Below are 13,177 nucleotides of genomic sequence, written 5' to 3'. Positions count from 1 at the left end.
TATCGATAAACTCGAGCGTAGGAACGAACCCCTCAACCGTCAAACTCCTCGGAGCTATACTCCTCAGCAGAACCTGTGTGGCAAAATTTATCAGTACGATTTATACTGGCCACTCCCACCTTATGAGCTATGCTTTGTGTAAATTGGATGCAAGTTGGATATAATCAAAAGGAACCTATAAGGCTGGGGTTTTCTATGTATTAGCATATCAAGTATATATTAGTATAGTCAAGTTTTAACACCATCCCCACATACATTCCATCCCATTCCCCATCCAGAGCCAGGTTTCGATCCTAGGATCGATGTACCACCATCTCCACACCATCACCATACCATCGCTCAGTCGACAGGCCAACTCCCTCTCGACACTGTCTTAAGGCCCGTAGCCCCTGGCTACGACCGACACTCTCTCACGGGGAAAGAAGAGAATGACTCATCTCTTTATCTAGTTTAAGCGAAACCCAGAAAAGGTCTATAGCCGACAAGTCGGCACATGTATCGATCGATCAACCATACACTCTGCAGATGTTTTACATAACCACAAGATCCGCCTTCCTCGCTGACCGTCGTCAACTAGGCTGATTCCGGCCGCTTACTAGCCTAGGATAATGCCACCCTACCATTCAGCCCTGGTACACCCCAAGTCTAATCTGGGGTGGCTAAAACTATGAGTCATGAGCCGGGTCCACAAGGTCTCCATGAAGTCTCGGAAGGGTGTGGGGGAAATCCACCGTGCCCCGTACCTTCTTACACTGTCCGTTATCAGCCTAGCAGTAGTGGCAATATCCTACCAAGTAGTCCGGCCGTCCCGCACCATATAGGGCGAGTGGTACGTAAGGCTTCCCGATGAATCTGAGTACTAGTAAGTCCTTAGGTATGACCAAGCCAGAATGTCTCCATCAGGGTTTTTATTTATCGTGCCACCACATCACCTCCATCCCGGGCTTCTCCCATCACAGGTTCACACCCAGGACCACCTCATATACCATTTACCCACCACAGGTATCAATTCCAGGGGTGCCCAGGTAGCACCCCATGGCAAGACTTGCCCCAGGCTCGTCATATACTTCAACTTGGTCGACACAACCCTCACCCTCCACACACCCAAGTCACACATGCAGCACTCTCTCCATAGTCCAGATAACACCAGTTTCCACCACGTATTAATGTAGTATAAGCGTAGTAGAAGTGTAAGCAATGATATATAGCATTAAGCGTGTGTCTAGCCTAATAGCAGGGTATGCAGGGGTAAGGTTGCATCAAGGTAAAGGCCATCAAGTAAGCATACTACCATGCAAGTCCTATCATAGTATGATTATAGCAGTAAAGTAAAACAATAACAGTTCTATATTAGCCATGCGTAATAGGTGCTACGAGATTGGGTGGGATGTGGCACCTTTAGTGTAGTCATCTCCGTTCTCCTCACGGTACTCACGATCCTCGTCCGTCTGGTTCTCCTCCGATTCTGCAACGATCGTATTATAGTCGCGTTAGCGACGTCTATAGAATAGCACAAAGAAGCAACAAAAATTCAAAAGAACCAAATGCACTCAAACATAGGTTCATTGCGTAAAGCTCGATTTTAGATGAATTTTGGTCCTAGTTTCGTATTTTTCTGAGGTTGTATGAATTAGTTATGAATTTCCAAAGTTTAAATCATTTCTAAAAATAGAAAAGGCCGAATTAATCCTAGGCTGACACGTGTCACGTTGTGACTGGTCCACGTGGCATGCTGACGTCAGCATGACGTCAGGATCTCGGTTCCAAGCTGACAGGTGGGGTCCAGCTGTCGTCAGCATGACGTCATCAACGTCATTAGTTCCGACAGGTGGGTCCAGGGGCTCTTAGGTCACTGACATGTAGGTCCGGTCAAAGTCAACGTCAAGTCAACGGCGAGTCAACAGTCAATGGTCAGGGTCACTGATGTGTGGGGCTAGGGCCGCTGACGTCAGCAGCTGATGTCATCGTGACGTCAGCATGACGTCACCCCGGCTGTGTTGGCTTCTGACGTGTGGGTCCCGCGTGACGTCAGCATGATGTCACCATCTAACATGTGGGTCCAGAGTGTCTGTGCCACTGACATGTGGGGCTAGGTCAACGGTCAACATTGACCGGTCAACGGTCAATACGGATCGGGTCCGAACTGGGCCGGTTGGGCCTAGATATGGGCTGGATTTGGGCTAGGCTCAGCCCGGACATGTGGCATGCTGTGGCGCAGCCACGTCACAACCTTGGGCCTTCACTGGGCTGTGGTCTACGGCTCGTGGTCCACGGTGGAATCAGGAGCGCTGGTCCATGGACCGCAGGCAGGTCTACGGTGGACCGCATCCACCCTTCTCTTCTCTCTCTGTGGTCCACGTGCACCGGGTGCATGTGCGTGTGGCCGGCGAGGGTGAAAGGTCCTAATATGGCTAGAGGGGGGGTGAATAGCCTATTTAAAAATCTACAAATTAACTAGAGCAATTTGATTAGTATGACAAATAGCGTAATGCAAACTTGCTCTAGCTCTACAAGGGTTGCAAGCCACCTATCCAACAATTCTAGTTGCAATGATTACTTAGGCACACAAACTTGCTACTCCAAAGAGCTCAACTAGATGAATGTAAATAATAAAGCAAGCTTTCAATTCTAATTACACTAAAGAGCTTGTATCAACTAGTTTGCAAGAATGTAAACAAGTAAGTAGGGTGATTATACCGCCGTGTAGGGGATGAACCAATCACAAGATGAAGATCAAGCCAATCACCGGGAGAATGCAAATGACAAGAGACAACCGATTTTTCTCTTGAGTTTCACGTGCTTGCCAACACGCTAGTCCCCGTTGTGTCGACCAACACTTGGTGGTTCGGCGGCTAAGAGGTGTTTCACAAACCTCGTCCACATGATAGGACACCGCAAGAACCGACCCACAAGTGAGGTAACTCAATGACACGAGCAATTTACTAGAGTTACCTTTCAGCACTCTGTCGGGGAAGGTACAACTCCCCTCACAATCACCGAAGGCGGCCACGAACAATCACCAACTCGTGCCGATCCTTCACCGCTGCTCCAACCGTCTAGGTGGTGGCAACCACCAAGAGAAACAAGCGAAATCCGCAGCGCAACACGAATACCAAGTGCCTCTAGATGCAATCACTCAAGCAATGCACTTGGATTCTCTCCCAATCTCACAATGATGATGGATCAATGATGGAGATGAGTGGGAGGACTTTGGCTAAGCTCACAAGGTTGCTATGTCAATGAAAATGTGCAAGAGTTATCCTTTGAGCCGGCCATGGGGCTATAAATAGAGCCCCCATCAAATAGAGCCGTTATACCCCTTCACTAGGCAAAACGCGCTCTGATCGGACGCTCCGGTCATACTGACCGGACGCTGGCCCTCAGCGTCCGGTCGCCCGATGGACGCCACGCGTCACTGACTTCAAACGCTGTTCGTCAGATTTCAACGGCTACGAAGCTGACCAGACGCTCCGGTCAAAACTGACCGGACGCTGAAGCCCCAGCGTCCGGTCATTTCCAGTAAGCTCCTCGAGGCATGCTTTTTCGACCGGACATGTCCGGTCCACCTTGACCGGACGCAGCCAGCGTCCGGTGCTCAACCCTTAGCCACTGTGCAGACCCGTCAGTTTGACCGGACGTAGAAACCAGCGTCCGGTGCATCTCAGGTCCAGCGTCCGGTGCAACACCGAAACTGGCGACCTCTCTGCCAGCTCGACCGGACGCAGCCTTTCAGCGTCCGGTCGCTGAGTGACCCAGCGTCCGGTCAGTAGACCGATGCCAGCATCATTTCGACCAACTCCATTTCAACTCTAACTTCTTCACCCTTTCTCAAGTGTGCCAACCACCAAGAATTTTGCATCCGGCGCAATAGAAAATAGACATTTCATTTTTCCAAACCCATCTCAACCCTGCAAACACCTTGAGCACATGTGTTAGCATATTTTCACAAATATTTTCAAGGGTGTTAGCACTCCACTAGATCCTAAATGCATATGCAATGAGTTAGAGCATCTAGTGGCACTTTGGTAACCGCATTCCGATACGAGTTTTACCCCTCTTAATAGTACGGCTATCAATCCTAAATGTGATCACACTCACTAAGTGTCTTGATCACTAAAACAAAATGGCTCCTACATTTTATACCTTTGCCTTGAGCCTTTTGTTTTTCTCTTTCTTCTTTTCCAAGTTTAAGCATTTGACCATCACCATGCCATCACCATTGTTATGATCTTCACCATTGCTTCATCACTTGGAGTAGTGCTACCTATCTCATAATCATCTTGATAAACTAGGTTAGCACTTAGGGTTTCATCAATTAACCAAAACCAAACTAGAGCTTTCAGAGGGGAATTTCCCCTGTTTCCCCTCCCGGCGTGCTCCCGCCGACAGCGAGCGCCCGGTGAGCCTTGCCAGCGGCGCTGGTGCGTGATTGAAGTGGGTGAAAGCTCTGATGAGCCTCGGCGTCCTCGTTGGTGGGGTTAACGTGGCGTGTGGGGTCCATGGTGTGCCAGCCATGGCGGTGGTCTCCTAGGCACAACGGCGACATCGGTGAGGTGGCTACGGCCTCGGAGAGGCGTCTCGGTGGTGTGTGTTAGCATCACGATGCTCCAGCGGGCTTATCGGGTAGGTCGGAAGGTCTTCTGGAGCCCCCGGTGGCATTGGCCCCGGTGGTGGCTTGATCTGGCCATGGCGGTGGTCCGGTGGTCAACGGCGCAGGCTCATAGGAGCACTATGGGGTGCTGGTGGGGCAGTCTCATCATGGTCGTGGAGGTGCGTGTGAGTGCGAGTGTACCCAGAGGCCGGAGACGGCCTTGGCCTACGCACTCCCGATTGTGGAGCGCCATGGCCAAAACGACGAGGTCTAGCAGTGAGCAGGGGAAAGACTGGGGGGCTCACCGTTGGTGTCGTGGGAGATAGGGTGGTGATGCAGTGGCGGTTCGAGGCCATGTAGCTCCGGATGCAGTGCAGTGCTGCTGTAGTCGATCGTGGCGTCGGCTCCTGCTTCGGCGGCTTTGGAGGTGCTCCGATGGCGCCTCCTTCTTCCTCCTCCCTCTCCCTTCCTTCTTCCTCGCCCTTCTGCTCTCTTGGCTCAGGTGCGCAGTGGACGACCACAAAGTGGCGGCGGGGCATTGAGAGAGCTCAGGGGCTCCCGGGGCCGGGGCTTTTATAGCCGAGCTCGGCCATGGAGCTCGGTGAACGACGGATGGAGACCGAGGGCAATCGGAGGCGCGGGCTTAGCATCCAACGGTCCACGTGTGGTTGCGTGGGCACGGCGCCAAGGGGACAAGGCCAGGCCCCGAGCATGACCCCCCTGGCCCGCTCCTGCCAGCGCTGTCGGCTGCCGGTCGCGCGGCAGTTGAGGCATGGGCGGAGAAGATGAACAGGAAGCTGATAGGTGGGGCCCGGCAGGCAGCGACAGCAGGCGAAGTGGACGGGCGCGTGGGCATGAGCGGCTTGCTGGGCCGACTCGTGGGCCGCGTGCGCGCGCGCTAGGAAAACAGGAAGGGGTTGGCAGGCCGGCTGGGCTGGCTAGCTTGGGCCGAGCTGCTGGCTACGAGGCCTTCTCTCTTCATCTCTCTTTTTCCTGTTCTATTTTATTTTTCTTCTCCTTTGTTTAAATTTCAAATTGATTTGAAATTTGAATTCAAAATTGGTGTACCTTAGTCATTGTAGTTTTAGATATAAGGCCCACAACATTCTTATATAAATATTAGGAATTTATTTAGCTATTTTGTATAAAAAATAGGTGTAGTTTTGTTATACAAAAATAGAATTAGTTTTCTCTTTGAATCTTTATTCTTTGGTTTGAGTATTAATTACTTTATGGTGTATTTCTTTAAAGGAGTTGTTAGACATTTCATAAAACAGATGAAAATCCAAATCACCATTTTAGTTAACAATGTATGCTATGTTTCTTTTGTCCGCATTTAAATAAACATGATTACAAATGATATGCCATGCTCATGAAATTGTCTAGTTGGGTTTCTTCTAATGCAACACCTAGGGTTGGCTCCTACAGATGTCACTCAACATTACATGGGGTTAAAACAAAAATTTTGTAGTTGCAATTTTGGTGTGTGGATTTTTGGGTTGTTACAGCGCCCGGTCTCACCCACCGTGCCGCCCGCGCAGGAGCCCGCCATGCCGCCCACGACCGCGCCCGGCCTCACCCGCCGTGCCATGGCCGCGCCGCGCCTGCGCCGTGGCCGCCTGTGCCCGCCGTGCTAGCCTCGCCGCGTGGAGCACTGGCCATCCCGTGCCCGCCGCGCGCCACCACCGGCCTCGGCCCCTACAGCACCCAGCCGCGCCATCGTCGGCCCGGCTCGTCGGCCTCACCCACGGTCGCCGTCCGCTGTGACTCCGTCGACGTTCTAGACTCCGTCGTCGGATAGGTAAAAATTGTGAATATGCAATGCACGTACTTAGTTAGCTTTGATTGTAGTGTAGTAGTTTTGGCATTTGTTATTTACTAGTTAATGTGATGACTTAGGTAGTTGATTTAGTTAGTGATCTAGTGAGATAGATATGTAGATAGATAGAAACATAGATACATAGGTACATAGATATAGCTAGATAGCTACTTAGATAGGTAGTTATATATTTAGTTAACTAAATAGGATCTAGCTATTTAGTGAGTACACTGTATATATATACATAGTTATTATCTTATTTACTTAGTTTGTCGTTAGAAAGTACTTGTTAGGTACTATCTATCGTCTAATTTGGACTAAAGGACATATGTTTCGTTACGTGTTTGAACTAGATGGATAATCCAGTGAGCATATATCATGGAGGCATCGTGGAAAGAGATCGCTATGGATATATTGAGTTTGTTAAAACGTGCCTGTGTTATTCAATGAGAAGCCATCGTTTAGTGAGTTGGTTGCAAGGGCTCGAGAGGAGCTACATTGCCATGAGGCTGATGATGATGATGGCATCACAGTGGAGAGTGTACTTCACCTAGGTTCTCCTTCCAACATTTTTAGGAAGATGATCCCAATTGGGTGTGTAGACCAGTGGGAGAGCTATGTGAGATCGGCTATGAAGTGCCAGTTCTAAAGTTTAGACATGGTTGTACGTCGGGTGTTAGTTGATCCCATCCCTCATAGGTTTTCCCCACCAATGGGTCAACAGGCACACTTCGACCCTCCCATCCCAGAACTTGATATGGATGCGGAGGTTGCACCTACGGTTCTCGATGCTCAATCTGCCCCCAATATGCTAGTTGGAGATGCTTGTCAGACTCATGATGTTGTGGCAGATCCTCCTCATGAGATCCCTTTGACACAGAATCATCCGAGTAAGTGTCTTATCCGCATGGTTATTGGGAGCTTACCCTATTCCTTACATCCAATTTTTCATTCTTTCCTCATTTTTATACTTATGTTGCAGTAGACATTCCTGATAATGTGGATGTGCCCACTGTTGCTTCGTAAGTGCTCTGTGGAGATGGATTCTGTGGCTCCAATAGTGTTGAAATTATGAATAATTCGGAGTCATATGAGATGGCAAGGACTCTTGATTCTGATGATTATCGTCTTGTTGGAGAGTTGACAGAGAGTGATGTTGAGATGCTGAGACGTCTCTTTCCTGGCCACCGTGATTCAAGAGTTCACAAGTTCAGCGATCTTACTCATTCCGATCAGGCGTGTGCAGAAGGACATGATGATGAGCTCCTGAGGCCGGCCCTAACATGGTAATTGAGAATGGGAGGGTATTCAAGGACCTCCGTACATCGAAGAGATAGTTGCAGCCATTTGTAGTGATACGAAAGAGACCTTACAAGGTCTTGCATTCATATGTGGAGCGCCGTTGCACAGTTGTGTGTGACAAGGAACACTGCCCATGGAGGGTTTGTGCAAGGAAGCAAAAGGTCATTGAAAAGTGGAAGATCACAAAAGTTGTTGGGCTACACAATTGTGCTGACCATGAGCTAACACTGAAGCATCGGCAGTTGACATCTACCCTCGTTACCAAGTGGTTGATGGAAATATTATGGGGAGAACCCAACATTTAGGACAATTATCAGGACCATTGAGGCATCGTATGAAGGTTATGTGATAACTTATGGTAAAGCTTAGAGGGCTAAGCAGCGAGTATGAAAGATGATATATGGGGACTAGGAGGATGGCTACGAGCTGCTGCTAGTACTTTTCAATACAATCAAAGCGGCGAATCCATGCATGCATTATGAGTACATCCTAAAACCAAATGCATAGAATGATGGGCCGTGCTTTCTGGTGCTTCCCTCAGTGTGTTGAGGCCTTTAGGCACTATTGTCCCATCTTCTCCATTGATAGTACGTTCTTGATTGGCAAATACTAGGGCACACTTCTTATAGCCATATCCTGTGACACGAACAACAAGTTGGTTCCTTTGGCATTTGCTTTGGTTGAGAAGGAGAACAATGACAGTTGGGGATGGTTCTTGAGGCTAGTCCGGATACATGTGGTTGGGCCTGGCAGGGAGGTTGGCGTCATATTTGATAGGCACCAGGGCATACTTAATGCCGTGCGAGAGCAGATAGAGGGGTATGCACCTTTGCACCATTGTTGGTGTACTTGGCACCTTGCCAAGAATCTACTCTAGAAGGATGGTGTGAAGGATAACTTTGATCTGTTCTAGGAGGCTGCTTGATAGTTTGAGGACAAGTACTTTCAGAAAAAGTTGGAGCAGGTCAGAACCACATCAAATGCAGAAGGTAGACAATAGCTCACATGTTTGATGAGGGATTTGGAGAAATGGATAAGAGCTCATGACGCCGGTGGATGGAGGTACGAGTTTTAGTACAGCAACATGGCGGAGTCATTCAATAAGTTGCTATTGAGAATACGTGGTATACCCGTGAATGCAATCGTTCAATTTACCTTCTACAAGCTTGTTGCTTGGTTCAACGATAGACACGCCCATGCATTGAAGTTGCGGAGTGATGGAGAGATATGGGCTCCAAAACCAAAGGCACACCTAGAGATGGAAAATGAAAGGGCTAGCACACATGAGGTTACATGTTTGACCACGCCACATGGACTTATTAGGTCGAGCATATGGGCGGTACAACATTCGATGGCGAGGTCTGAGAGTCGAGGATGCATGTGGTTATCCTCCAAGATTTCACATGCACTTGTGGTAAACCAAGGCAGTACCACTTTCTATGTTCCCATTTGGTGGCAACAGCTAGGCATCGTAACTATAATATTGAGAGCAGGATACCTCACGAGTTCAGCGTCAACACGCTTGTGCACACATGGAGCCTCCGCTTTGTGCCTTTCTAGGACCCTGGAGAGTGGCCTCCATATGATGGGCCAAAGTATATTGCGGATCCAACTTACCATTAGAACAAGCGTGGATCAAGGAAGAGGACGAGGCACATGATGGTTATAGATTAGATACCCGGAAGAATGAGGCGTGGGAGAGGAACCTCATTTTTAACTGACCTCGAGCAGTACGAGTGCGGCAAGTATGGTAGACTGGGCCACAATTCACGCACTTGCCATTGGCAGATTAGTGAGGTGCAACTATTGGTTGTTTTCATTATTTCATATTTGTCGTATTCATTTAATTAATTATGCATGTCTCAACTTATCCATGTAATTGTGTCAATTACTTATACATTTCTAAGTTCATGTTTCATTGTATATTGATTTTCTATTTCATTGACTTTTTTTGTAGGATTGCGTAATTCCACCTGCTTGACCCGACGTACGAGGCGACCCACTAAGGACGTCTCATAGCGGAGGGGCAAGTTATAATCTATACATTTTGTTTAAATTTTTGTGAGCATACATGTATTCGTGAAGTAATGGGAGACTATGTTTTATTTTATGCAGGACCTTCCGCTCCTTCATCCTAGAACCCACAATGGGTTCTTGGACATGCAGTACGACAACAGGTACACTTCTTTCCTACAAAGAGCTGGCCTGGAAGTCATCTCTTTTCAGGTTCGTCGTGGGTTGCCCAAGTTCAACTCAGCGACCATAACTACATTGGTTGACAGGTATTATCTTCAATCATTGCCTCCATTCATGGCCATTTGTTCAGGCGCTTGCCTTTTTGACATGTAATCTTGCTTTGTCTAAAATGTAGGTGACGGCCAGAGACTCACAACTTCCACTTACCTTTCAGAGAGATGACAGTCACGCTCTAGGACTGTTAGAAGATGCTAGGCCTGAGGATTCACGGCAACGCAGTCATTGGGTAGTGTAGGTCAGAAGGCTGGAGAGCATGAGTAGAGGCCTTCCTTGGGCATGAGGTTGGCGAGCAAGGGGCTCACACTTCTGGAATTCTAATCTCCTAGCTCCAGCAAGAGTTCACACAGTGCCCCGAGGAGGCAGATGAGGAGATAGTTGGGTACTACTACAGGGCATGGATCCTACACCTGTTTGCCTGCGTTCTCTTTCCCGACGCCATGGGTGACACTACATTGTGGATGTGGGTCCACTACGTCAGTGACTAGGACCAGGCGGGTCAGTACAACTGGGGCTCTGTAGTCTAGGGTTTTCTTTATCGGTAGCTTTGCTAAGGGTGTTGTCGGACTTCGTCCACAACGTCACTTGGTGGATGCGTGTACCTGCTTCAGTTGTGGATGTGGGCTCGTCTACCAGTTGGTCGTCCTGAGGTTCTGGCTTATCGTGAGTGGTTCCCAGGTCAGCCTCCATGTCGATAGCCGACGTGGGCATACCTTTGGGACTAGGTTAGGGTTCCGCACGCAAGGTTATAGTGGGCGTACATTGAGTTCATGAACGAGCTAGACACACTTACGACATCTAGTGTAAGTAAATTTTATTTCCCATGCTAGTTTGAAATGGTTTAGTATACCATCTAACATCTTGTTTGAACATGTTGCAGGTGTCGTGGGAGCCGTACGATGGAGAGGGGGCACTTCCTTTTCATTTGAGCAACATGTGTGGGTGCGATGATGACTTCTATAGGATGAGGTGCCCTCTAATATGTTTTTATGATGTCGAGTTCAACCTGCCAGATAGAGTTGTACACCAATTTGAAGTGAGATAGCTTTGGCCAATGGCTCCATTCTCGACTGGTGTTGACTTACACAAGTAAGTGTTTTGCTATTTCAAATGTCTCATGATGGTCCATTTCCATTAATATGGTGACATGTATATGGATTCAAGTAACGATGACATACGTGCAGGTTGGATCGTCAGATGAACAGAAAGCTTTTTGATTGGGAGAAGCACCACTAGTACCACATTGAGCAATGGGATCAGATGCACAACAACATGGACGAGACTAACGAGCCGCACATGAACCGTGAGTTCAGGTGGTACCAAGCTTGGTACCAACGTGCGACACGTTGTAGGCTGAGGCTACAATGGATAGAAGATGACTACGTCGACATCGAGTCCTCTGACGATGAAGAGACGGCATACGACCAATCTACTCGTGCAGGAAGGCAGGTGGAGGCAGGACCAATCTTGGACAGAGTGGTAAGTCAATTGTCTTATTTTTCTACGTTAAGTTGCATATCAATATATTATGCATTAGAGGTATCTATTTTAGTTAGTGCCACCTTCGAGCCGTAGCATCCTTATAATACGTTAGATTCTTGTACAAAAGAAAACAAAACATGTTGCTATCTATTCAGAAGTATTATTACTGAGAACTTTGTTGTAGGGTAATACCCTCAAATGCTCCGTTGAAGACATTGAGAGCTTTCATCCGAGAGTCAGGGACGATGACATGCGTAGCTTCCTAGACGTAAGATTCAAAATATTCTTTCAAACATATTATTAATATGTTAGATTCTTTTAGTTAACATAATTTTGTATAGCAGAGGCTGTCATGTCAGCTACGCCATGTGGCTGCTCGTTGTGATTGTAGGACAAACATGACGCAAGATGTGTACATTCCTTCCACAGGCAGAGGAGGCTTAGGTTCCTCTAGCCAAGCACCTATAGGAGACGAGGACGACGTGGACCAGAGGCACGAGGAGCTTGGCCCCTCTCAGCTACAGGACGCTCCCTCGACTCAGCCTACACAGCCTCCAGACACTAGGCGATGCCGTCCACCTGACCCTTACACTTCAGGTACTAGCGCTCTTGGTCACAAAGGTAAGGGTAAGACTAGGAGGCAGTGAGGGTTTGTGGTAGATGTTAGTATGTACTATTATGGATTTTGTAGTTACTTTCCTATAACTATTTGGAACTGTATGGACATTGTGGATTATTTAGACTATGTAGGACATGTTATGTTGATTGTGATGTTCGATGTGGTTGTATTGTGCTCTTTGAACGATTAAATATTTGGATTATATAATGATGCCTTTATTTGTAACTGTGGATGCTTCTGAAACAAGGAAAACTCTTGCAATTTTTTTTCTGTGAATCATTAATTATACTACACTATTAAAAAGGCATAAATGTAGTATATAGATTAAATATAAATTTATTAGAATATGTATAGTCCAATCGTATCATACAGACGCTTTGCAGATGAATCTAGGCCTCCTCGATGGAGCTATAGATCTGCCTGGCTTCAACGCAGAGATGGTTGATCCTACGTAGTCCTTCCAATATGTGCCAGTCAATTTGACCCTATAATTGATAAGGAGAGAAAGCTAATCAGTAATTTAATGAGGAACATGCCGGTGTTGTCAGACAGTCCCGAATGCACGGCTCTAAGAGCCAATGTGGAAGAAAATTGACTAAATAGTTGATTGCAGCATACTCATAAGAATAAATCAGTTAAAGCTCATGGGGTTATGGAAGAAAAATCGGTTATCGTTCAGGATGAATATCGTTATTTAGACAAATATTAGTCAATGGCAATAGAATGTCAATAATAATCAGTTTATACTAAGCCAATGACTGCAAGTAACCGAATCTCTTTTTATATAAAAGAAGCAATTCATCACCATTTAACCATTTAATAAAGATAAATCTAATGAACATATTAGATCTCATCTATCGCTATGACTGGTGGGGCATGAGGCAGAATCATACAGGCCGTAGAAACAACAATAGATTTCACGACCCTAACTTATTACCAATATCAGTGGGGTATGAGGCAGAATCATGAGGCCGTAATGCAATAATAAGATCATGGGGCTAACATATTTTTCAACTTATCTTTACTTCAACAGTCTCGTGACGTGAACAACATATGTGAAAGCACTCGATATCAGCTAAAACAGCCGATTCAGGCATAGCGCATAGTTAAG

This window comes from Miscanthus floridulus, chromosome 18 (genome assembly GCF_019320115.1).
Source record: "Miscanthus floridulus cultivar M001 chromosome 18, ASM1932011v1, whole genome shotgun sequence".
NCBI classification, from domain to species: Eukaryota; Viridiplantae; Streptophyta; class Magnoliopsida; order Poales; family Poaceae; genus Miscanthus; species Miscanthus floridulus.
This window is presented reverse-complemented; position numbering follows the sequence as displayed.